At 43.9% G+C, this 24,069-nt stretch overlaps 1 protein-coding gene across 1 annotated transcript in view; it reads right to left on the bottom strand.

Annotated features, from left to right (window-relative positions):
• The window catches only part of LOC112237214 (acid-sensing ion channel 2), a 564,722-nt gene that overhangs the window by 326,656 nt on the left and 213,997 nt on the right, over nucleotides 1-24,069 (bottom strand). The gene's annotated exons all lie outside the window — the stretch shown is intronic.

Below are 24,069 nucleotides of genomic sequence, written 5' to 3'. Positions count from 1 at the left end.
AAGTAAATACGCTAGGCTAAAGGGTTTCATGCAACAACCTGTTTAGATAATGTGCTATAAAAAATGCTACTCTGCTTCTGCGCATGTTGTGTATTTTGTGGAATTGCATTTGTGCTACAATGGGATTTTTTTTGTAATTTCCCTTGTCTTGTCATGACATTTTTTAGGGAAATGTGAAGAGCGTTCCCGGGACAGTCCCGGGATCCCGTTTATCCATGTTAATCCCGAGTCGATTTTTGTTAGCACAAAGCGCTACATGTCTACAGGCTAAATACTAACGACAAGGTTGTGTGATCAGTTCAATCTTGACATGAGCCAGTATAACGCAACACTGGCCTCTCATTAGTGTCATCAGTTGTGTCAAGGAATCAATTAATCAATCAGAAAATGAGCTTCTCTATTCACATGAGCCTTGTTAAGCATGTTAATGAGTGACTGGATGACTTAGAGGCATAGCCCAGCAGAGAGAGAGAAGCTCAGAGGTCAAATCTGATGGTAGCCTTGGGAGGAACAGACTCTTGAGGGGGGTAGGAAAAGCCAACAGGCACTCTGGTAGTCTGGCAGGTCTTAAATTAGGCTGCTTATCTAATGTTCAACCATAATGACATCAGATGAAACATTTAGGTCATTATAATGACATCAGGTGAAACATTTAGGTCATTATGGTGAGGTTACAAAATGTCATAAAGTAAAAGACTTTGATTAGTCATTCATCTCACTAAATTAAATTACAGCGCCCAAACTGTCAAGCTTTTTAATTAATTAATGAGCTGAGGAAGAAGTTGTTCTGTTCAGACTGGAACAACAGATACCGTTGAAGTTGGACTTTACATACACCTTAGGCATATACATTTAAACTCAGTTATTCACAATTCCTGACATTTAATCCTAGTACAAATTCCCTGCTTTAGGTCAGTTAGGATCACCACTTTATTTTAAAAATATGAAATGTCAGAATAATAGTTGAGTGAATGATTTGTTTCAGCTTTTATTTCTTTCATCACATTCCCAGTAGGTCAGAAGTTTACATACACTCAATTAGTATTTGGTATTATTGCCTTTAAATTGTTGAACTTGGGTCAAAAGTGTCAGGTAGCCTTCTACAAGCCTCCCACAATAAGATGGCTGAATTTTGGCCCTTTCCTCCTGACAGAGCTGGAATAACTGAGTCAGGTTTGTAGTCATCCTTGCTCGCACATGCTTTTTCAGTTCTGCCCAGAAACTTTCTACAGGATTGAGGTCAGGGCGTTGTGATGGCCACTCCAATACCTTGACTTTGTTGTCCTTAAGCCATTTTGTCAAAACTTTGGAAGTTTCCTTGGGGTCATTGTTCATTTGGAAGACCCATTTGCGACCAAGCTTTAACTTCCTGACGGATGTCTTAAGATGTTGCTTTAATATATCCATATAATTTTACTTATTCATGATGCCATCTATTTTGTGAAGTGCACCAGTCCCTCCTGCAGCAAAGCACACCCACAACATGATGCTGCCACCCCCGTGCTTCACAGTTGGGATGGTATTCTTCGGCTTGCAAGCCTCTCCTTTTATCCTCCAAACATAATGATGGTCATTATGGCCAAACAGTTCTATTTTTGCAGCCCAAATCAGACCAGAGGACATTTCTCCAAAAAGTACGATCTTTGTCCCCATGTGCAGTAGTCTGGCTTTTTTGTGGCGGTTTTGGAGCAGTGGCTTCTTCCTTGCTGAGCGGCCTTTCAGGTTATGTCGGTATAGGACTCGTTTTACTCTGGATAGAGATACTTTTGTACCTGTTTCCTCCAGCATCTTCACAGGGTCCTTTGCTGTTGTCCTGGGATTGATTTTCACTTTTCACACCAAAGTACGTTCATCTCTAGGGGACAAAATGCGTCTCCTTCCTGAGCGGTATGACGGCTGCGTGGTCCCATGGTGTTTATGCTTGCGTACAATTGTTTATACAGATGAACGTGGTACTTTCAGGCATTTGGAAATTGCTCCCAAGGATGAACCAGACTTGTGGTGGTCTACAATTTTTTTTTCTGAGGTCTTGGCTGATTTATCTGTTCTTTCTTCTTTTTCCCGTGATGTCAAGCAAAGAGGCACTGAGTTTGAAGGTAGGTCTTGAAATACATCCACAGGTATACCTCCAAATGACTCAAATGATGTCAAATAGTCTATCAGAACCTTCTAAAGCAATGAGATCATTTTCTGGAATTTTCCAAGCTGTTTAAAGGCACAGTCAACTTAGTGTATGTAAACTTCTGACTCACTGGAATTGTGATACAGTGAATTATAAGTGAAATAATGTGTCTGTAAACAATTGTTGCACAAAGTAGATGTCCTAACCGACTTGCCAAAATTATAGTTTGTTAACAAGAAATTTGTGGAGTGGTTGAAAAACGAGTTTTAATGTCTCCAACCTAAGTGTATGTAAACTTCCGACTTCAACTGTAGCAACAACAACAGACAGCAATAACAGAGAACAACAGAGAGCAACAACAGAGAACAACAACAGAGAGCAGCAACAGAGAACAGCAACAGAGAACAACACCAGAGAACAACAACAGAGAACAGCAACAGAGAACAACAACAGAGAACAACAACAGAGAACAGCAACAGAGAACAACAACAGAGAACAGCAACAGAGAACAGCAACAGAGAACAACAACAGAGAACAACAACAGAGAACAGCAACAGAGAACAGCAACAGAGAACAACAACAGAGAACAGCAACAGAGAACAACAACAGAGAACAGCAACAGAGAACAGCAACAGAGAACAACAACAGAGAACAACAACAGAGAACAGCAACAGAGAACAACAGAGAACAGCAACAGAGAACAGCAACAGAGAACAACAACAGAGAACAGCAACAGAGAACAACAACAGAGAACAACACCAGAGAACAACACCAGAGAACAGCAACAGAGAACAACACCAGAGAACAACAACAGAGAGCAACAACAGAGAACAACAACAGAGAACAACAACAGAGAGCAGCAACAGAGAACAGCAACAGAGAACAACACCAGAGAACAACAACAGAGAGCAGCAACAGAGAGCAACAACAGAGAGCAGCAACAGAGAACAACAACAGAGAGCAGCAACAGAGAACAGCAACAGAGAACAACACCAGAGAACAACAACAGAGAGCAGCAACAGAGAACAACAACAGAGAGCAGCAACAGAGAACAATAACAGAGAGCAGCAACAGAGAACAACAACAGAGAGCAGCAACAGAGAACAGCAACAGAGAACAACACCAGAGAACAACAACAGAGAGCAGCAACAGAGAGCAGCAACAGAGAACAGCAACAGAGAACAACAACAGAGAGCAGCAACAGAGAACAACAGAGAGCAGTAACAGAGAACAACAACAGAGAGCAGCAACAGAGAACAACAACAGAGAGCAGCAACAGAGAACAGCAACAGAGAACAACACCAGAGAACAACAACAGAGAGCAGCAACAGAGAACAACAACAGAGAGCAGCAACAGAGAACAATAACAGAGAGCAGCAACAGAGAACAGCAACAGAGAACAACAACAGAGAACAACAACAGAGAGCAGCAACAGAGAACAGCAACAGAGAACAACAACAGAGAGCAGCAACAGAGAGCAACAACAGAGAGCAGCAACAGAGAGCAGCAACAGAGAGCAACAGAGAGCAGCAACAGAGAACAACAACAGAGAGCAACAACAGAGAGCAGCAACAGAGAACAACAACAGAGAGCAGCAACAGAGAACAGCAACAGAGAACAACAACAGAGAACAACAACAGAGAGCAGTAACAGAGAACAACAGAGAGCAGCAACAGAGAGCAACAACAGAGAGCAGCAACAGAGAGCAGCAACAGAGAACAACAGAGAGCAGCAACAGAGAACAACAACAGAGAGCAGCAACAGAGAGCAACAACAGAGAACAACAACAGAGAACAGCAACAGAGAACAACACCAGAGAACAACAACAGAGAGCAGCAACAGAGAACAGCAACAGAGAACAACACCAGAGAACAACAACAGAGAGCAGCAACAGAGAACAACAACAGAGAGCAGCAACAGAGAACAATAACAGAGAGCAGCAACAGAGAACAACAACAGAGAGCAGCAACAGAGAACAGCAACAGAGAACAACACCAGAGAACAACAACAGAGAGCAGCAACAGAGAGCAGCAACAGAGAACAGCAACAGAGAACAACAACAGAGAGCAGCAACAGAGAACAACAACAGAGAGCAGTAACAGAGAACAACAACAGAGAGCAGCAACAGAGAACAACAACAGAGAGCAGCAACAGAGAACAGCAACAGAGAACAACACCAGAGAACAACAACAGAGAGCAGCAACAGAGAACAACAACAGAGAGCAGCAACAGAGAACAATAACAGAGAGCAGCAACAGAGAACAGCAACAGAGAACAACAACAGAGAACAACAACAGAGAGCAGCAACAGAGAACAGCAACAGAGAACAACAACAGAGAGCAGCAACAGAGAGCAACAACAGAGAGCAGCAACAGAGAGCAGCAACAGAGAGCAACAGAGAGCAGCAACAGAGAACAACAACAGAGAGCAACAACAGAGAGCAGCAACAGAGAACAACAACAGAGAGCAGCAACAGAGAACAGCAACAGAGAACAACAACAGAGAACAACAACAGAGAGCAGTAACAGAGAACAACAGAGAGCAGCAACAGAGAGCAACAACAGAGAGCAGCAACAGAGAGCAGCAACAGAGAACAACAGAGAGCAGCAACAGAGAACAACAACAGAGAGCAGCAACAGAGAGCAACAACAGAGAACAACAACAGAGAACAACAACAGAGAACAACAACAGAGAGCAGCAACAGAGAACAACAGAGAGCAGCAACAGAGAACAACAACAGAGAACAACAACAGAGAACAACAACAGAGAACAACAACAGAGAACAACAACAGAGAACAACAACAGAGAACAACAACAGAGAGCAGCAACAGAGAACAACAGAGAGCAGCAACAGAGAACAACAACAGAGAGCAGCAACAGAGAGCAACAACAGAGAGCAGCAACAGAGAGCAGCAACAGAGAACAACAACAGAGAGCAGCAACAGAGAACAACAGAGAGCAACAACAGAGAACAACAACAGAGAGCAGCAACAGAGAGCAACAACAGAGAGCAGCAACAGAGAACAACAACAGAGAACAACAACAGAGAGCAACAACAGAGAACAACAACAGAGAGCAGCAACAGAGAGCAGCAACAGAGAACAACAGAGAGCAGCAACAGAGAACAACAACAGAGAGCAGCAACAGAGAGCAACAACAGAGAGCAGCAACAGAGAGCAGCAACAAACAGCAACTCACATGTACAATTGATGAGTCATTCGGTGTAGACACTTTCATTTTGGGGACTGGCTGGGTTTATTAGACAGAGCATCAAGGGGAGCATCAGACAGGTACACACTGATCCCCCATGTGTAACCGCTCTCATCCAGACTGTGCCAGCCACTGTCTCAACAATATATCAAATCGTATATATGTTACAATGGGTGGCATAGTACCAGTAGCTTAATAAAGTTGGATTACAAAGAAATCTCTTGAATGATACATTAGGTTAAGCCAGGGGTGGGCTACTCCACTCCAGGAGGGATGCAGTGTTCACAGCAGGATTTTATTCCAACCCAGTAATTACAGAACACACCTGACTCTAATCTAGTTTCAGATGAGCAGTTAGTTAATGGAATCATGTGTGTTGGAACTGACCTGTAACAAAAGCCTGCACTCACTGCAGTCTGCAACCCTTGAATTACCCACACCTGGGCGTAGCAATAAGTTTGGTTTGACATTGGAGTGTCCACTCGGCATTAGGATACATACAGCATCATTTGATTGTTATTTAATAGCCTCGGTGACATTCCTAACCACCTCTCTCCCTCTCCCCTTGCACTCCCTCCTCCAACATCATCCTTCCAATTTCATGGCATGTGAGCATTTGTCAAAGACAGTAATTCCACCTGTGGGTAGGTCTACTGTGTTAGATGTAGAGGAATACGGAGAGACAAACGCTGGCTGTGTGGGGGCATCAATTAACACACAGGAGAGCCTTGTTATCACTGAACTACACGGGTGGGCCAATATATCTACTCACTGCAATAAGACATTGGAATCCAATCAGGATATTATGGGGAAAGGTTATCTGTTCGTTCTCTGATATAAAGGAGTCGGAATCAGACTGCACTGTGTGTGTGTGCACGTGTGTGTGCCTGACGTGTGTGTGTGACTTGCATGTGTGTGTGCTTCTACTGCATGTTTGTGACAGTCAGACATTGGAATGGGGACAGTGGGCCAGTCTGGCAGTCTGGGCATGTCCACTGCTGAAAGGGGAATAGGAGTACATGTTTTATCCATCAGAAGGCCTGAAACTGTCTTCAGTGCAATCAAAGACCATGGAGGAACGAGGCCATCAAAAGACTGCAGCTTCCTGACAAGAGATAGATAGACAGGCCTGCCAGGGAGGGCAGTTCCTGGTCCGTCTTCTAATATTGTCCTGCAAAAACAGCCTCTCGTTTGCTGTGACATCACAAAGATGAGAGAAAGGATGAGCCACTAAAAACCTCCTCCCACAGAACATTACCTCATCACCCCATCCCCTCAATCTGCCATTAATATACTCAACCATCTCTGTCAAGTGTCAACCCAGTGGTTCAGTGCAGTTAATGGGCCCATAAAAGAATGTGGTAACTATGCCATAATGCACGGAGAGGAAGGTCATATTTAACCAACTACTGTGAGACTGTCAATCCATTAACTGCTGTGTACACCCTGCAGAGACATGGCATAAATACTTAATGCTGGGTAAATTGAAAATATAATTTTGGTCATAATAAAAGGTGCATCAATATTCATATGTTTTCTGTCATCCTTTGACCAGAAATATGAAATATTAATTACTCTCCAAATAGTAATTAACTGTAAGCGAAGGGCAAGTGCATTTTGAAAGGGAGTTGTGAGCTATTTTGAGCCTGTGGGGGTCTGTAGAAAATAAATGAACTGACTGAGTTAATAAATATTATGACTATAGAGTTCACAGCCTGGGATAAAAACGATGTTCTCAGCTCAATCCTTTATCTGATTAATCTGTCACAAAGTTTTCCCCATTTTCCTTCATTCATTCATTCATTCATCCATCTATCCAAAATTATAGAGAGCCAGCATGTGTGTGTACAGCACCAGTCAAAAGTTTGGACACATCTATTCATTTTATTTTATTTAACATTTTTTTACATTGTAGAATAATAGTGAAGACATTAAACAAATCAAAATATATTTTATATTTGAGATTCTTCAAAGTAGCCACCCTTAGCCATGGTGAAAGCTTGGCACACTCTTGGCATTCTCTCAACCAGCTTCACCTGGAATACTTTTCCAACCATCTTGAAGGAGTTCCCACATATGCTGAGCACTTGTTGGCTGCTTTTCCTTCACTCTGAGGTCCAACTCATCCCAAACCATCTAAATTGAGTTGAGGTTGGGTGACCGTGGAGGCCAGGTCATCTGATACAGCACTACATCACTCACCTTCTTGGTCAAATAGCCCTTACACAGCCTGGAGGTGTGTTGGGTCATTGTCCTGTTGAAAAACAAATGATAGTCCCACTAAGCACAAACTATATGGGAAGGTGTATCACTGCAGAATGCTGGGGTAGCCATGCTGGTTAAGTGTGCCTTGAATTGTAAATAAATCACTGACAGTGTCACCAGCAAAGCACCCCCACACCATCATACCTCCTCCTCCATGCTTCACTATGGAAACTATACATGCAGAGATCATCTGTTCACCTACTCTGCATCTCACAAAGACATGGCGGTTGGAACCAAAAATCTCTAATTTGAACTCATCAGACCAAAGGACAGATTTCCACCGGTCTAATTTCCATTGCTCTTGTTTCTTGGCCAAAGCAAGTCTCTTCTTCTTATTGGTGTCCTTTAGTAGTGGTTTCTTTGCAGCAATTTGACCATGAAGGTCTGATTCATGCAGTCTCCTCTGAACAGTTGATGTTGAGATGTGTCTCTTACTTGAACTCTGTGAAGCATTTATTTGGGCTGCAATCTGAGGTGCAGTTAACTCTAATGAACTTATCCTCTGCAGCAGAGGTAACTCTGGGTCTTTCTTTCCTGTGGCGTTCCTCGTGAGAGCCAGCTTCATCATTGCGCTGGATGGTTTTTGTGACTGCACTTAAAGAAACTTTCAAATTCCTTTTCATTTTCCGCATTGACTGACCTTCATGTCTTAAAATAATGACTTCAGTTTCTCTTTGCTTATTTGAGCTGTTCTTGCCATAATATGGACTTGGTCTTTTACCAAATAGGGCTATATTCTGTATACCACCCCTACCTTGTCACAGCACAAATGATTGGCTCAAAAGCAATAAGAAGGAAATAAATTCCACAAATTAACTTTTAACAAGGCACACCTGTTAATTGAAATGCATTACAGGTGACTACCTCATGAAGCTGGTTGAGAGAATGCTACTTTGAAGAATTTGTTTAACACTGGTAAAATAGTAAAAATAAAGACAAACCCTTGAATGAGTAGGTGTGTCCAAACTTTTGACTGGTACTGTATGTGCCTTTGTTTAACTAGACAAGTCAGTTAAGAACACGCTGGGACATTTGTGCGCCGCCATATGGGACTCCATATCATGGCCGGTTGTGATAAAGTACGGAATCGACCCAGGGGGTCGCCTCTAGCACTGAGATGCAGTGCCTTAGACCGATGAGCCACTCGGTGCCGCATACTAAGGTCTCCTGTCCTACATAGCAGAGAGTCAAGGCTGAAGTTTAAACTGCACACATCTGTGTTGTGAGTCATGGTGAAAGAACAGTCAGAGTCATTAATGCATTGAGGATCAAGGATTTACACCTGATCCACAGAGAATAGATTTCAAACAAAGTACAGCTTATAAAGGCTTTATAAAGCATACATAAAAGCTTCATAAGCATTACAGAAATTATTCACAAATCATCTATAGGCATGTGTCACACTCTATAAAGGGTGACATAACAATTCCCACTGTAGGGTAAATTGCCAAATGTCTATAAAGTGTATGTTTATATAAGATTTACAGAGTATGACATACTCTTATAGATGATTTGTGAAGCATTCATTTAGTGCTCATGAAGCCTTTATGTATACTAAGTAAAGCATTTATAGGCTCTACATAATTATAAAGTGGGACCCAAATGATTTATTCGGTAGTAAGGATAATATAAGGTAGTAATCCCTAGATTATAAACTGTTTAGTGACTTGTTTGAGTATGTCTCCATATCTCCGGCTTCACTACCTATTATAAACTGGGTGGTTTGAGCCCTGAATGATGATTGGCTAACAGAAGTGGAATATCAGACCGTATACCACGGATCTGACAAAACATTTATTTTTACTGCTCTAATTACGTTTGTAACCAGTTTCTAATAGCAATAAGGCACCTTGGGGGTTTGTGATATATGGCCAATATACCACGGATAAGTGCTGTGTCCAGGCACTCTGCATTGCGTCGTGAATAAGAACAGCCCTTAGCTGTGGTATATTACCAAGGTCACACAGCCCTCTCTGACTGGACCCGGTAATGAGGATGGAACAAAACATACAGCACCAACAAGGGTTGCACATTTTGGGGAATATTCAGAGGTGGAAACTTTCCCTGGGAATTAAAGGGAATATATGGGAATTAACGAGAATATATGGGAATTAACGGAAATATATGCAAATTATTATTATTAAGACCATTTAAATATAGATGTTCTTTGCATTGGATATATTGACCATATCATATGGAGACAGAAACATAAACCTTTCACCTTATCATAAGTAGACATAATTGCAAATGGTTAAATCCTTACAATAGAAATAGAAAAAACAATTCAGTTAAAAATGGAACTTTAATTAAATGAGTTGACTCTTCACATGGGATGATTTCACTGAACAAGTTAATATTGAATGATTCCCAATGATCCATTGCATCTCCCAAAAACGTTATCAACATTCATAAAATGATAGTCTACAAACTAAAGCTTTGGTTGTCTTCCTCTCAGACTTCCATGTCTTCTCCCTGGACCTCCTCAATGTCCACTTCTTGAACATCAGACTGAGGCCTCACCTTCACTGTCACTTTCCAACCTCGTTGAGGATGGCTTATTGTCAGGCTTAAAAAGCCTCAAATTTGCCCAGATGGCCACCAATTTCTCAACCCTTGTATTGGTCAGAGTGTTGCGTGCCTTTGTGTGTGCATTCCCCAAAAAATACCAGTTGTGCTCTGAGGCAGCTGATGTTGTTGGGATTTGGAGGATGATGGAGGCAACAGGGGAAAGAGCCTCAGATCCACAAAGTCCTTCCACCAGGTAGCTGAGTATACTTCGCCAGACTGCCAAGAACCTTGCCCCCATCCAGGCCAAGGTGGTGAGACACAATAGTGATGACACCATAGGCCTTGTTGATCTCTGCACCAGACAGGATGCTCTTGCCAGCATACTTGCAGTCCCATATGCACGCTGCGGCATGTATGGACTTCAGGCAGAAGTTTTTATTTATTTCAGAACTGCAGTTTCCTCTGCTTAGAGCAACAGTGAAGTGGACAAGGAAGTATGGATTTCTTCTCTTACATCTACAAGCAGAGTCTGAACATAAGACAGAATGGCATTGTCTCCCTCAATCCGTGCTATGACTACTGCTTTAGGTTTGAGGAGTTTCAGGCTGCTTACCACTCTCTCCCAAAATACATCATCCAGGAGGATCCTCTTGAGGGGGCTGTCCATTTCGGCAGACTGTGATATGGCCATTTCTTGGAGAGACTCCTTCCCCTCCAGGAGACTGTCAAACATGATGACAACACCACCCCAATGGGTGTTGCTGGGAGGCTTCAATGTGGTTATCTTATTCTTCTCTTATTCTATCCATTTCCTTGGCTCTCTTGAAGAGTGTATCCATTGTTTTCAGTGCCATGATGTCCTCGAGGAGCATATTCAATGCATGAGCAGCACAGCCAATGGGTGTGATGTGAGGCTAGGACTCTTCCACTTTAGACCAAGCTGCCTTCATGTTCGCAATGTTGCAATGAAGAGACCGATATGTCTGTTGTCCCTTATGTCTGTGCTCTTGTAGAATACTGGTTGAGGGGTTGAGATGATGTAGTTAATTATTCCTTGCCCACGAACATTCGACCACCCATCAGAGATGATTGCAATACAGTCTGTTTCCTCTATGATTTGCTTGACCTTCACTTGAACTCTGTTGAACTATGCATCCAGAAAATGAGTAGATAAAGCATGTCTGGTTGGATGGGTGTACGCTGGGCAAAGAACATTGAGAAATTGCCTGTGAGGATCAGAGGTGAACCAGTTCCATACACAGCTCGAGCAAGACATTCATCAGCATTTCTCTGACTACGTTTTTCCATTGAGTCAAAAAAACATCTGATTCCAGGAGGACCATGAGCTGTTGCTATTGATAACGTCTGATTCATCATTTTCACCTCGAATAGAAATAGAGGGATTTTTGTCAGAGGTTGCTTGTTGTGAGCGCTGAGGGAACTTTATGCACTTGGCCAGATGATTCTGCATCTTTGTTGCATTCTTCACATATGATTTGCCACAGTATTTGCAAAGGTCCACAGCTTTTCCTTCTACATTAGCTGCAGTGAAATGTCTTTACACATCAGATAGTGCCCATGGCATTTTCCTGTCAAGATTAGAAATACATTTGTTAAAAAAAAAAAATTGGAATTCCATGTACAGATAAATAGTTAAGCAGTTAGATTAAACGTAGATACTCTCAGAAAGGTCCTAGAGGATGGAAACAGGTGAATTAACACTCCTCAGTTAGCAGGCTCAAGCAAGCTAAAACCCACATGGTAGCAAAAACTAACTAGCAGAAATTGTTAACATGTTAGAAATTATTTAAACACACTTTGCTGTAGGCTACTATTTACTAGTTAACAAAAAATCATGTATGTCCTATAAAATATATTCACCCCACCCAGTATTGTAATCAAAACTTACCAGAAAGCATGTAGTCCTTGTAGTGCATGCAGAGGGTTCCAATTCCATTGAATTGGGGATAGTTTAACCAAAATATGCCACAAGACCTAGAATTGCCTTATGTGTATCCCACAAAAAGGTTCACTGTTATAAGCTAACTTCCCATGGAACATTTCCTGAAAAATTCAGGAAGTTTACCGGAAAGTTTCCGACCTTTTGCAACCCTAGCGCCAACAATGTGTGAGCACACACACAGACACACAGACAGACAGACGGACAGACGGACAAACAGACACACGGACAAACAGACACACGGTCAAATGTTTCTGCACCATTCTGTGTGACACAAAACCCAGAACAGTAGCTGTGTGTGTATATTTTGTACTTCTGCTAAATCAATGCTAGCTTAAATGTTTGCAATTTGTGAGCATGCATTTGACAGTTTCCTTTTGTATGAGTTGAGCCAGTCTCTCTGGGAAACCTTTACCTTTCTTCTGGAATAGTGAGAAAAATCTTAATGCTGTAGAGCCAGTGTCTAGCCTATCAGTTAGTCAATGGGCCGTTGGCATTTGGACTTGCTGCTGCGCCAGCCTTCTAATGTGAAGACATTCATTAAGCAGACACACACAGAGAGAGGGTGAGAGAGAGTGGCAGACTGGTGATCTGTCTGGGCCGTGACACTGCTCTCTAAAACTCCACACACAAACACACACACACTCACAATGCTCCAGTGTCTGACAGCAGTACCATAATGGCATTGCACACACTCACAATGCTCCAGTGTCTGACAGCAGTACCATAATGGCATTGCACACACTCACAATGCTCCAGTGTCTGACAGCAGTACCATAATGGCATTGCAGCCTCTCTCTGATTACCAGCTCAGGGACACTAACACAGACACTGATTAACAATCACCACCAGATAAATGAGGAATATCATCGTCCTGTCACTCAACACAATTCCCTGTGATAACACAACTTTCTGAACTCTGAAAATGGGAATATTTAGATGTGTACTGAATTATATGTTCTGGGCTTGATCACTTCTGTTCCGGGCTTTTGGTTCTGTGTTGTGATTAGGGATTAACATGGGAAACCGAGATACCGGGACTGTCTCGAGAACACTTCACATTTCCTGAAAAATAAAATGAGAAGACCTGGGAAATTACAATATTTTCCCCCAATGTGGCACTAATGCAATTCCACAAAATACACAACATGCTCAGCAGCAGATTAGATAATATGCTATTACATTTATTTTTGATAAACAGGTTGTCGCATGGAAGCCTTTAGCCTAGGCCCTAGCATATCTACTTCACACAAAGTCGCCATAAATTCAAACCACACGCATAATTGACACTGCCGGGCTGCACACAGGACCTGAATGCAGTTAATACCGTGTATTGTGTTCAGTATAGCCTATAAAACAACGTGTTCTACTTGAACTGTCAATGTGACTTTTAAGACAGACACAAATTTGAAAGGCCTATGCACAATTCACTACTTAGGTCTTAATTCAGAGGCATGAGGGAAGATTCTATCTTCTCCTGTCCTAGAGCCTAGGCTATTGTCCTATCCAGTCCCAACCCCACTGAAACCCAACATCCTGACTCCTGTCTCGCATATAAATCCTCAACTTTGGCCTCCCAAGTGGCACAGCAGTCTAATGCACTGCATCGCAGAGCTAGAGGCATCACTACAGACCTGGGTTCGATCCCAGGCTGTGTCGCAGCCGGCCGCGACCGGGAGACCCATGAGGTGGCGCACAATTGGTCCAGCATCGTCTGGGTCAGGGGAGGGTTTGGCTGGCCAGGATGTCGTTGTCCCATCGTGCTCTAGCGACTCCTGTGGCATACCAGGCGCATGCACGCTGAATTCGGTCGCCAGTTGTAAGGTGTTTCCGCAGACACATTGGGTTAAGAAGCAGTGTGTCAAGAAGTAGTGCGGAGACCTTCGCCTCTCCCGAGTCTGTACGGGAGTTGCAGCGATGGGACAAGACTGTAACTACCAATAGGATACCATGAAATTGGGGAAATAAAGGGGTAAAATATATATATATATATATATATATATTATAATGATAATTCTATCTTTATTCTGTAATCCAGAGGTTGTATTCTCAAAGTACATCTCTTACCTATGTGTGTCAAAATACCGCTAAAACGTTTCCCCCGCTTCTCTGTGCTGTCTCGCATTGCTGCCCATATGAGAGCATAGTTAGAGAATGTGGATCAACAAAAGGTATGAGAAAAACATTTCCAGCAGATTTCCACATTATTCATGAGCTGACCTGCTACCTATATAATAATCAACTCGATTTTACCAAATTTAGGTGATATTCTGTCTTTTGTTGAAGGAAGTTATCTATCAAGTTCAGTTACCTTGGTAATTTGACTGCTGTTTGACTCCCGTTACAAAGTTTATATGAGGAACATGATAAAGCTCAAAAACGGCCTGTTTCGCAATTCACAACAGTGATAGTTACTCTATCATCACTAAATATCAGTTTCATTTTCTCTGAAATCTTTACATAGTGGTGCAGCCAAGACGACAAGGTGGAGCAGCACCCCTCTTGTTTGGGGAGAACCCTTTCACAGTGACCATATCTTGGTGTTAAATGCTTTAAATGGGATTCTGGATAAATACGAATTATTCCCCGTATTGAAAATTGGTTGATTTTGGGGAAAATATGAATTTCCTAGTTGTGATGTGCCGTGCTCTGTGTTAGGCTGGGATAGGCTGCTGTGTGGCTGTTGATGTCGAGCCAGGACTGGGAGGGAACACTCAGACTGGTTGGTGGGTGATTGAGAAGCACTAGGATGTTTAATAAGAGATGATGAGGATGTATGGCTGGTAAGGACTCCCAGTCTCTGAAAATGAGCCTCATTGCAATGTTACAGCTGCCCATCAATCATGGACACTTCCTGCTGCTCCAGACAGCTCCACAAATGGACAGAACTCATCAAGTTCCCCCGGAACTAATCGCTCATATAACTTTACATCTCTCTCTCTCTCTCTCTCTCTCTCTCTCTCTCTCTTTCTCTCTCTCTCTCTCTCTCTCGGTGCATGCTGGGAGTTTTTGGAGTTTGAGTGTTTGGTGTGGAAAGCTCTATCCTAAATAACTTTCTTGATTCTTTTCTTTACATGTTATTTTCTATGGTGGAGGGTTAATGCAATATTTGTTTTTAGCGGTATCCAAAGTTTTTTTTCAAAGTTAGGGTGGAAGAGGACAGAGTAACTTTCCTGGGGGTTGGAAGGTGTAGTGTGCGCAATAGCTTCTCAGCCTAGCGCGGAGGAGACGCTGTCGATACAGCATGGATTCAGGTGTGTTCCTGAGAACGGAGTTAAGGTGGAGGAGGTTCTGCTCGCGGTCGGTGAACAGGTAGGAGCTGAGTTTATACATTCTGCTTCTAGAATGAACAAAGCTGTGGTTGTGTTCATGAAAAGGGCTAATTTGGTCTGTAGGCTAATTGCTAGTGGAATATTTGTAAGGGATGTGTTGGTGTCAATTTCACCTCTCTCTACCCCTTCAACAAGAGTTGTAGTGGCAAATTTGCCTCCGTTTATTACGGATGATCAAATTAGGAAAGAGCTGAGTCGTTTTGGTAAGTTTGCTAGCGGTTTCCGTGTACTGTCAGCAGGTTTTCAGGCAGATGCCGTTAAGCACGTTGTTTCGTTCAGGAGGCAAGTGTTTATGTTTCTGAACAATAATGAGCAACAGCTAAATGTGCATTTTAAAGTGAGGCATGGGGAGGGGCTCTATGCAGGTTTTGCCAGCACAGATAGTCTACGGTGTTTTGAATGTGGGGATTTGGGGCACAAGAGTTTTGCGTGCCCACATAAAGGCCATAGACAAGGTGAGGGTACAAGCGCAAGTGGGGGAAATCGAGGTCAAAATGCAGGGGGTAAGGAGATGCAGACAGCAGAGGCTGGGCCTAGTCAGTCTAGAGATGGTGGTGTAGATGAGGCTGGGCCTAGTCAGGCTAGAGATGGTAGGGTAGTGGAGGCTGGGTCTAGTCAGGCTAGAGATCGGTGGTGATCGGAGGTGACTGGAACTGTACAATGGATTTTACAAAAGACAGAAATGGGGAAGAGCCTCATTCAGTGTCAGTGGGAGTGTTAAGGGGTATCTTTAATCAGTTTGACCTAGTGGATGTTTGGAGAACTAAACATCCAAACACAAGACAGTATACGTGGGTGAAGGTTTTTGGGGCTAGGGTGAGTGCAGCTCGACTTGATCGTTTTTACATGTCCAGGAATCAGAGCAATAGGCTGCTGGGTGCTACCATTCTCCCAGTGGGGTTTTCGGATCACCACATAACCATGGCTCGGCTGTCTATTTCACCAGGGCCCCGGCAGGCATCTTATTGGAAGTTCAATGTAAAGCTCTTACAAGATGCCACTTTTTGCTCAGGTTTCCAGACTTTTTGGGAAAGATGGGGGCAGCGAAGAGAGGAGTATGAGTCTCTGAGTCAATGGTGGGATGTGGGGAAAGTGCAAATTCGGCTTTTCTGTCAACAGTACACAGCTCTCTCATCCTCAGAGGCTAGGAGAGTATTGGGGGAACTAGAGCGGTGTATTAGTGAGATGGAGGTAGAGATGGTGGGGCAAGGCAATGTAGGCCTCCAGGCTAACTTAGCCGAATTACGTAGGGACCTGGGCAGTTTTTTCCAGGTTAAAGCAAAGGGAGCACTTGTAAGAGCTAGGTTCTCCATGCTCAAGGAGATGGATGCTCCCAGCTCCTTCTTCTTTGGTTTGGAAAGACAGAGCAGTGAAGCCAAGGGTATGCATTGTCTATGGCTGTCTGATGGGCGGGTGACCTCTGTGGTGGGGGAGATGCGGGAGCGGACTGTGGAGTTTTATACTGAATTGTATAGGGCAGAAATGTGTGATCCTATGTGTCCTCAGGTCTTGTTCGCAGGACTCCCTAAGCTCTCTCGGGCACAGAGGGATGAAATGGACATTCCTCTGTTGTCACATGAACTGGCAGAGGCAGTAACCCAGATGTCCCCCGGTCGTGCACCCGGGGTCGATGGACTTCCAGTGGAATTTTACAAAAAATTCTGGGGAACAATTGGACAGGATTTTTCTTTTGCGTGTTGCGTGAATGCGTCGGGGTAGGAGAGTTGCCGATGAGCTGCCGTCGGGCGGCTCTGACTCTCCTGCCCAAAAAAGGGGACTTGTGTGAACTTAAGAACTGGAGGCCTGTGGCATTACTCTGTGCGGACTACAAGATTTTTGCCAAGGTCCTCTCTAACAGACTGAAGTCCCATCTGGACTCTATAATACACAAGGACCAGACATATTGTGTACCGGGACGCTCAATCACGGACAACTTGTTCTTGATTAGGGACATGTTGGACTTGTCGAGAGGTTCTAATGTGAACTTTGGACTGGTCTCTTTAGATCAAGAGAAGGCTTTTGATAGAGTGGATCATGAGTATCTGTTTAATGTGATGTCTGTGTTTGGGTTTGGGAAGAGTTTTGTGACCTGTGTGAAGCTGTTGTATGCTGGGGCGTCATGTATGGTTAAGGTGGGAGGGGGGCTCAGTAGGCTGTACACACTAGCCATTGAGCCTTTTTTAGGACTGCTACCTAGGAGACTGCGGGGAGTGTGCTGGACAGGCATGGATGTGGTGACAGGAATAGCAGTCTCAGCATATGCAGATGATGTTTCTGTGATGGTCAGGGATGGGCAAGATATGCAGGAACTAGAGACCAGTCTGAAGGTGTACGAGGGAGCTTCATCAGCTAAGGTAAACTGGGGAAAGAGCAAAGCTCTGTTATGTGGGGCATGGGGGATAGGGCTCCTCCTCTGCTTCCAGGGGTTTGCAGTGGGGTTGTGAAGGGCTTAAAGTGTTGGGGGTGTACCTGGGCTCGGAGAGGTGGGTCAGCAAGAACTGGGAGGGGCTGTCACAGGCAGTGGTGTCAAGACTGGCCAGGTGGAGGTGGCTCCTGTCCCAAGTGTCATATAGAGGGAGGGTGCTGATAATCAACAACCTGGTGGCATCTTCCTTGTGGCATAAACTGGCTGTCCTCAACCCCCGCCGGTCTGCTTGCAGACCTGCAACGCAAGCTGGTGGACTTCTTTTGGTCGGGACATCACTGGCTGAAGGCAGCAGTTTTGTACATGACCGTCCACGAAGGAGGACAGGGCCTGGTGGAACTGGAGAGCAGGATGGCTGCTTTCCGACTAAAGGCGGTGCAGAGACTGCTGTACCACACTGATGTTGGCTGGAGGGAACCAGCATGCGCACTGCTGAGGAGAGCTGGCGGATTAGGGTTGGACCGGCAGCTGTTCCTCATGAAGCTGGAGAGGCTGAGTACAGCAGGTCTCTCAGAGTTTTACTCTGCGGTGCTGAGGGCCTGGCAGCTGCTAAGGCCCACACGAGAAGGGGGTGTGGAGCCTGGGCAGTGGGTGTGGGAGGAGCCTATCTTCCACAACCCAGCCATCCCTTTGAGATTGGTTCAGTCGGCCACCCTGCAGAGGCAACTGATGGCAGGGGGTTTACAAAGGCTGGGTGACCTGAGACTGCTGGGAGAGGAGGGGTGGAAAACCCCGGAGGTCTTGGCGCAACAAACAGGAATAACGTCTCTTAGGCTGCTGGAGAGATTCCTGGAGGAGGTCCAGGAGGCACTGTCTGAGCCGGTAAGGGGGGTGTTTGAGAGGCCAAAGGGAGAGTGGCCACCAATGTTCCCGCCACTGCAGGTGACGGCAGAGACTGGAGACTGGCAAGGGGGTCTGGAGGACTTGTTAGATTTTAACACTCCGAGCCTGGGGGAGTTTGAGGGGGTGGGAGGTAAAGCCCTCTACAACCTCTGCGTTAAGGTTAGGAGCATTAGAAGCCTAACAGGAGTGAAGGCTCATCAGTGGCAGGGGGTATGTGGGGCGGAGAGTATGGTGGGTTTTAGATGGAGGGCGCTCTACAAACCCCCAGTACCAAAGAGGTCAAGGGACCTCCAGTGGAGGGTTCTTCATGGAGCCCTGGCCACTAACAGCTGGTTGGCACGGGTTGATCCGGGAATTGGGCAGGGGTGTCCTTTCTGTCAAATGAAAGAAACTGTAATTCATGTGTTTTCTGTGTGCACCAGGTTAATGCCATTAATGTCTCTGTTGGAATGTCTGTGTGACAGGTTGGGGGTGGTTTTTGCTGTTGGGATGTTTATAATGGGATAACAGGTATTCGAGTAAGGAGAAAGAAAAATGTGTTTTGTTGAATTTTCTGTTTGCTCAGGCAAAGTTAGCTATTTGGCTAACAAGGAGGAACAGGGTCAAAGGTGGGGGGATAACAGACCCTTTACTACTGTTTAATGGGATGGTCTCTGCGTGCCTTAGGGTTGAGTTTGAGTTCTATAAAATGATCAAATGTGTGGAGATGTTTGAGGAGATATGGTGTGTTGGGGGGGCTGTCTGTATTGCTGGGGAAGATGTTTTGGATATACGGTTGTAGGAGAGGGTTTTTATATTTTTATTTTAGGAGTGGGGGGGTGAGTTTTAAATGAATTGAGAATGTTTCAATAAAGAAAGACAAAAAGTCTCTCTCTCTTCAAAATCAAGAAAAACAGATACTGTCATAATAGGAAACAAATCCCTTGCCAAAAACACATTCCAAATGATTCTGTTCTGATTGCAAATCTATTTTCTTGGAATTGGAGAGTTTCATTGTTCTGTCCACGTTCCTGACAAACACAGCCTTTCCCTACTCTCCAGAACCCTGAGGTAATCCCCAATTACAAACAGGGTGTTAGTGATGCTGCTACAGGATTCAGGATGCATTGAACACAAACAGAAAACCCCCAAGAGCAGTCAAATACAATAATTTGCTGCAATGAATCAATAAGATCAGTTCTGAATACATTACATGGGATAATTTAAAGTAAATGAATACAAATCCATTAGTCATAAAAAGTGTTTTAATAACATTTGGATTCGTAAATAGAAAAGTGTAGGTCACTTGTTGTGGCCTAATCTGCAGGTATTTTGAGCACTCGTGTTGGTAGCACTATTAGGAGTTCAAGCAGACCAGGGTTGCGATGTAACAGTAATACTAATCACCTGCTAAAAGCCACAGGCTCATGCAGGTGAAACGATTGAATACATGCATCACAATCACAGGCCTTCCCTAGTTCTCCATGCCTTCTGTAATAATGAGAAATCTGTGAAATGCAGTTTGGGGGTGATTACAGAGAGAACAGGTGAGAGGGAGGAGAGGGAGAGAGAGAAAGTGAAGGAGAGCAGGAGAGAAACAGGAGAATGGGAATGATAGAGAATTCATTAAAGAGATGAGAATGAGAGACAGAGAAAGAAAAACAGAGAAAGAGACTAGGATTCATCCATCCATTCAGATGGTCTAAGTGCTCTTGTCATCTCTGCCTGCCTCCACACACAGAGAAATGATGGGGTAATGACTGGCCTCATTCAGGCAGAGTAATGATGGGGTAATGACTGGCCTCATTCAGGCAGAGTAATGATGGGGTAATGACTGGCCTCATTCAGGCAGAGAAATGATGCGGTAATGACTGGCCTCATTCAGGCAGAGTAATGATGGGGTAATTACTGGCTTCATTCAGGCAGAGTAATGATGGGGTAATGACTGGCTTCATTCAGGAAGAGTAATGATGGGGTAATGACTGGCCTCATTCAGGCAGAGAAATTATGGGGTAATGACTGGCCTCATTCAGGAAGAGTAATGATGGGGTAATGACTGGCCTCATTCAGGCAGAGTAATGATGGGGTAATGACTGGCCTCATTCAGGAAGAGTAATGATGGGGTAATCACTGGTCTCATTCAGGCAGAGTAATGATGGGGTAATGACTGGCCTCATTCAGGCAGAGTAATGATGGGGTAATGACTGGCCTCATTCAGGCAGAGTAATGATGGGGTAATGACTGGCTTCATTCAGGCAGAGTAATGATGGGGTAATGACTGGCCTCATTCAGGCAGAGTTATGATGGGGTAATGACTGGCTTCATTCAGGAAGAGTAATGATGGGGTAATGACTGGCCTCATTCAGGGAGAGTAATGGTGGGGTAATGACTGGCCTCATTCAGGCAGAGTAATGATGGGGTAATGACTGGCCTCATTCAGGAAGAGTAATGATGGGGTAATCACTGGTCTCATTCAGGCAGAGTAATGATGGGGTAATGACTGGCCTCATTCAGGCAGAGTAATGATGGGGTAATGACTGGCCTGATGGCCTATTTAGATGATTGTCTCCATAACAATGCTACATATAGGTAGTAGTGGATGATGCCATGCTATTCCCAGTGATCTGTGTGATATTAGGATCACTCACTACCAGATAAATACTGTAATATAGCAACAGGTTTACAGCTGTAGACTTCACTTCATAGTCCGTTTGGTTCAACCTTTGAGGATGTGGATGAGCTACAGTGAATAACTTAACAAAAATGATTTAAAGATACAGGTGCTGTTGATGTTGTTGTCCAGCAGACATGTTTGCCTTTCTTTGTCACCCACCATTAATCCATTTCCGGATTATTGGGACGAAGTGAAGTCTTTGGTTGCTGACTTTTAAAGTCCCCCTTTACGTCTCTTATAGACATGTTTTCAACACTCCAAACGCATTTTGAGCTGACCTATTTAAAGGCAAATGCCTTGAGTGCTTTTCCTTTACAAGCTGTAGGGTAGCGTCTGCCTCGTTCGCTCTATCCAGATCTCATCTCTGTGTCCTCGACTGGGTCGGAAAAAGAACCCGCGTGTCAATCAAAGCAGCAGCGCAGGGAGAGGAGCAAACAGAGCCCCAAGTGAAGGCTGTAGGACTCAGAGAGGCACAACTCACTGCCATAGAATCAACCAAACCACTCCTCTTTGTTTCAGTCACTACTCACACCAAACAAACAAAATCACCATTACTGCATTGCCACATCATCTATCCCCTTCATGTCTTTGTTTTTGGAATGTCTCTTCAACGCATCATCATTCTACGTTCTGAACATGGCGTCATTTGAGCTCATTCGTCAAAATAGAAGTCAGACACCCACAGAATGAAAATGTGTATGGTTGCATTAATCATACGATGGTGTAGTACCTCTGAACACACACTGGGGGTTGAAAAGACAAGGGGAAGTGTAATGAAAAGAAAGGAAGGCGACAAGCCAGAAAAACACAGAATGAAGCAGTGGATGTGCAGTAAAAGTGTTGTGTTATGAAGAGAAAGCCAGTGGACGTCAGTTTCTAAACAGTGGAAGTCAGTTTCTAAACAGTGGAAGTCGGTTTTTAAACAGTGGAAGTCGGTTTCTAAACAGTGGAAGTCGGTTTCTAAACAGTGGAAGTCGGTTTCTAAACAGTGGAAGTCGGTTTCTAAACAGTGGAAGTCGGTTTCTAAACAGTGGAAGTCGGTTTCTAAACAGTGGAAGTCGGTTTCTAAACAGTGGAAGTCGGTTTCTAAACAGTGGAAGTCGGTTTCTAAACAGTGGAAGTCGGTTTCTAAACAGTGGAAGTCGGTTTCTAAACAGTGGAAGTCGGTTTCTAAACAGTGGAAGTCGGTTTCTAAACAGTGGAAGTCGGTTTCTAAACAGTGGAAGTCGGTTTCTAAACAGTGGAAGTCGGTTTCTAAACAGTGGAAGTCGGTTTTTCTAAACAGTGGAAGTCGGTTTTTCTAAACAGTGGAAGTCGGTTTCTAAACAGTGGAAGTCGGTTTCTAAACAGTGGAAGTCGGTTTCTAAACAGTGGAAGTCGGTTTCTAAACAGTGGAAGTCGGTTTCTAAACAGTGGAAGTCGGTTTCTAAACAGTGGAAGTCGGTTTCTAAACAGTCGGTTTCTAAACAGTGGAAGTCGGTTTCTAAACAGTGGAAGTCGGTTTCTAAACAGTGGAAGTCGGTTTCTAAACAGTGGAAGTCGGTTTCTAAACAGTGGAAGTCGGTTTCTAAACAGTGGAAGTCGGTTTCTAAACAGTGGAAGTCAGTTTCTAAACAGTGGAAGTCGGTTTCTAAACAGTGGAAGTCAGTTTCTAAACAGTGGAAGTCAGTTTCTAAACAGTGGAAGTCGGTTTCTAAACAGTGGAAGTCGGTTTCTAAACAGTGGAAGTCGGTTTCTAAACAGTGGAAGTCGGTTTCTAAACAGTGGAAGTCAGTTTCTAAACAGTGGAAGTCGGTTTCTAAACAGTGGAAGTCGGTTTCTAAACAGTGGAAGTCGGTTTCTAAACAGTGGAAGTCAGTTTCTAAACAGTGGAAGTCGGTTTCTAAACAGTGGAAGTCGGTTTCTAAACAGTGGAAGTCAGTTTCTAAACAGTGGAAGTCAGTTTCTAAACAGTGGAAGTCGGTTTCTAAACAGTGGAAGTCGGTTTCTAAACAGTGGAAGTCAGATTCTAAACAGTGGAAGTCGGTTTCTAAACAGTGGAAGTCAGGGCAGGGCAGTGAAGGGCGATCTGGGCTAGATAGTACCGAGAAGCCTGGGAGCCTCCCAATGTTGGATCTAATTGGGCACACTAGCGGATTACTGCAGCTTTGCTCAAAGATTCCGGTTGGTTCCATTGTGTCACAATCAAAGTGTCTGGAACAGCCTGGCTGAGCTCATTGTTTGTCTGTTGTTGTTTTTTTAGACTGTGCATATATATATACATATAGAGAGAGAGAGAGAGAGAGAGAGAGAAAGAGAGAGGGAGAGAGAGAGAGAGAGAGAAAGATCCAGAGCTGATGAGCTGTTAGCGAGATGGAGGAATTACTATGGTGATAATGGGTGTTTAATGTACACCTAAAGACATGCACTCTCCTATGAAGAATAGGCATAGAGATTCACTCCGCAAAAGCAAATAAAATATCTCTCTATATTCTTTATCATCCAAAACATCATTCTTACTTCATAGGAATCTTATTGAGTATTACTGCCTGTGATAGTCATCAAACAAAAACCCAAATAAGATTTGATGATCCAGGGTCTGATTTATATCTGAAATGAGAACCGATAGACACCGCTAGCTGGCTCAATCTCTGCTGTGATTGAGAACACAAAGCACAAAAGGCTATAACTTGTCTTCTGTTTACATCTCAGTCTTTGTCGTTCTCTTTTTGTTCTGAAGGAGATTACTTTGATTTTCCCCATCTCTCCCTG

Source organism: Oncorhynchus tshawytscha, linkage group LG27 (genome assembly GCF_018296145.1).
Source record: "Oncorhynchus tshawytscha isolate Ot180627B linkage group LG27, Otsh_v2.0, whole genome shotgun sequence".
NCBI lineage: Eukaryota > Metazoa > Chordata > Actinopteri > Salmoniformes > Salmonidae > Oncorhynchus > Oncorhynchus tshawytscha.
Note: the sequence above shows the minus strand (reverse complement) of the source record. Positions and strands in the feature narration are given on the sequence as shown.